The sequence below is a fragment of the Pomacea canaliculata genome, linkage group LG9 (assembly GCF_003073045.1).
Source record: "Pomacea canaliculata isolate SZHN2017 linkage group LG9, ASM307304v1, whole genome shotgun sequence".
Lineage (NCBI taxonomy): Eukaryota > Metazoa > Mollusca > Gastropoda > Architaenioglossa > Ampullariidae > Pomacea > Pomacea canaliculata.
The window spans coordinates 19,005,621-19,008,999 of NC_037598.1; the positions used below are offsets into that span (position 1 = coordinate 19,005,621).

Below are 3,379 nucleotides of genomic sequence, written 5' to 3' on the forward strand. Positions count from 1 at the left end.
CAAAAACTTCAGGCTAATTGTTGCGAATACCTGACCCCCCAAAAAAGAAAAAAAAAATCATTACAATCTTCAAAACAATTTATCATATACAAGCAAAAGATAAACAAGGATTGAATATTTATTTACAACAAAGAATTTGTCACAAATGCCTGACCCCAACCTCCAAAAAAAGAAAAAAGTCATTACAATCTTCAAAAACAACTTATCATATACATATACATATACAAGCAAAAAATATACATGGTTTTAACATTATTTACAACCAAGAATTTGAGTCTTTACAGTCTTCAGGCTAGTTGTCGCGAATACCTGACCAAAAGAAAAAAAAAGAAAAAAATCATTACAATCTTCAAAACATAACATATACAAGCAAGCAAAAAATATACATGGTTTTAACATTTATTTACAACAAAGAATTTGAGTCTTTAAAGTCTTCAGGCTAGTTGTCGGAATACCTGATCAAAAAAAAAACAAAAATCCTTACAATCTTCAAAACAATGTACTATATACAACACAAAAAGGAGAGAAGAAATTTATTATATACAAAGAAATTTATTATATACAAGCCAAAACTAAACATGGTTTTAACATTTATTTACAACAAAGAATTTGAGTCTTCAAAGTCTTCAGGCTAGTTGTTGCAAAAAAAAGCTTTAATTAGATTTCACAACAGCCACTTTCCCCCCTAAATTCTCTACACACAGATTCCTCTTCCAGCCTATCAAATTTCTCACCTGAAACATATGGGATTGCTGCTGGAGTCATTCCTTGTTCACCTACATTTCGTAACTTGATTCATATGTGGAGCAAGCTTCGAAACATTTCTCTGTGCTCCTCAACAGCATGACCCATCTGCAATCAAAATATTAGTCCTTTAATGATAAGCAAAAACAAGGCATTTCAATTTATTCACTTCTTACCGATGTGCCATTCAGTTGAAGTAAAACGTATTTCTGTTTCTTACTATTTATGAGCTCTAAAGCAGCTAGGAGGCAACAGGAAGTTGATGGCCAACACCACTTATGTAAATAGATTCATACAGGCTTGCTTCTAGTGTTGATTACTATTTGTGGATTAGAAAGGAAAACTAATAAGAGGTAGAATCACTAGAACCATATCACATCAAAGCAGTTGCACTTGTAAACAGGTGTACAACATGCAGAGATTACCCAGAACAGGGTAATAGGCAGGGTTAACTTTCTTCATAAACAAATCATGAATGATAAAGCCATGCTTACATTGATAAATTAAACACATGCATGGTTATTTTCTTTGATTTCTTATTGCACTGACCATCAGATGGCTTTGTCCTTGGACTTGTTCCTCCATTCTTGCCAGTTACTTCCAAACTATTTGTAAGCAGTGGCAGATATAATATCCCCAGGCTGCTGCTGTGCACAAAGGGAAATTGTGATGGTTAAAAGTCAAATACAAATGTTTCATTGTAATACATTTGTACATGAAACTACAGTCTACTTCAGGGTCATATGCAACCCAAACAGGAAAACATTGACTTGCAAAAACAAAACAAAAACAATCAAGTATGCTCTCAGTATCCCAACCTTTGCCCTACATAACTAGCACCACAATTTCTACCTGCCTGCCCCACTATTTCTTCAAAGAAGCATTTTGACTAAAAGAGCCTGCTCTGTAGTAACAATTATCTCGTTATGAGTAGCAACATCTTTCATGTATTGATGAAATGTCAGTAGTTTTCAGTGTATGGTTAGATATGCTATCTCTCTCTCTCTCTTACATATCTATATGTAAAGTTTTCAATCTACTTGAACAGGAACATTAAAAATGGAAAAATTAAAATTTTGACAAGCTATCAAGTGACAGGACACTTAAATGAAAGTGGAGCATTTATCTTGTGAGACTGACTTATAGCTAAACCCAGTCAGACTCACTGCAAGAATCTCTCTCCTTGCAAAATAAAGTACTTAAGCTCACATAATAAAAAAGTAGCAATTTAAGAAGCCACTTCAAAACACTTACTGGTACAGCAATAATCCTGTTTCATATGCAGAGTGATGAAATATTTTAGTTCTTTTATAATTCCACTCATTCCAGATTGGGAATAACCAGTCTCGTCATATACCATGTCAGTTGATTTTCTTACAACCCTTCCAGGATCTTGAATATCCTACACAAATAAAGTAAAGCATCCTACACAACATGTTAATTTATGGCATTGTCACAACTCTTCATGAAAAACCTCTAATTACTGTTATCTTATCACGTGTGTGCACATTTATGCAGAAACAATCTGCAGCCTGTGTTGTCTCTTTTTCTAATATATATCCTACATTGCCCAAAGATTACTTGAAGCTATCACTAAAGTTTCAAATAGATGAAATTTTAAGCTAATGAGGTAATTGGTTTGGTTGTGTTTACATTGTGTTTAACTAAACTGTAACTGTGGTCAGTCTTCATGTTTGCAATAATGTACAACAGCTTTACAACAATGTTATTTTATATATTATAATTGCAGAATGCAAACACAATAGAACACACTTTAAGCATTCATTGTAAAAGTATGCAAATATTATAAAACTGGACTACTTTATATGAAAGAAAAAAAGTATATATAACACATTTTACCAAACTGAAACACTAATGTATTTCACTCTGTCAGGAATACTGTTTGCTGTTCTCAATGATTAAGAAATGTGTAGTCTTATTTTACAACATGGAACGGTTTATACGCACACTATACATTCAGCTTGGCTCATCTTCAGCCACGCTGTGGAGTTATCTGTTGACTGTTTTGTAGTCGGCATTATTACAATGCTTTGACTAAGCACGATCCCCGATCTTCAGCATTTCCTAGAAAGTGAAATAACCAAAGTCTGCATTAAAAAAAAAAAACAAACAAACAAAAAAACGATTACAATAATCTTTCAATACACGATCGAGTGTTCAAATTTCAATAGAAGGTAAATTGCTAAGAACTATTATAGGGTCAATTAATTATAAGGATTGTTTGAAACACTAATATTTTGCTTTGAGAATTTATACATAAAAAAACCTTGTGTTAGCCATGCGGCATCTTCCTACAGCGAGCACATGGCACAAAGCGGAAGTAGCACGCAACAAATCGACGATTCGGGCTGAACTATACAAATTAAATTAAACTAATACCAGAAATCCTGATACTGTACAGACAGTTTCAACTGGTATGAATAATTCATGTTATAATATTTTACAGAATTTTAGGGTACACTTTACACTTAATTCACAAACTCACGAAGAGTGCGATGACCAAAGCGGTTGTTGCAGGTAGAAGCCCATCGGGCGGCGAGTGTGGAGTCCGACAGCAGGTCAGCAAATGCGGGCGCGAGGTCAGAGGGCGGAGTGAAAAGTCCGACATACGGGT

At 34.2% G+C, this 3,379-nt stretch overlaps 1 long non-coding RNA gene across 1 annotated transcript; it reads right to left on the reverse strand.

Annotated features, from left to right (window-relative positions):
* Window positions 1-257: 257 nt before the first annotated feature.
* LOC112572195 lies at window positions 258-3,011 on the reverse strand. Its single transcript, XR_003100957.1, has 5 exons — window positions 2,713-3,011; window positions 1,999-2,146; window positions 1,294-1,391; window positions 735-852; window positions 258-309 (listed from the first exon to the last, which is right to left on the reverse strand). It is a non-coding gene; the product is annotated as an uncharacterized LOC112572195 (long non-coding RNA).
* Between the last annotated feature and the right edge of the window lie 368 nt (window positions 3,012-3,379).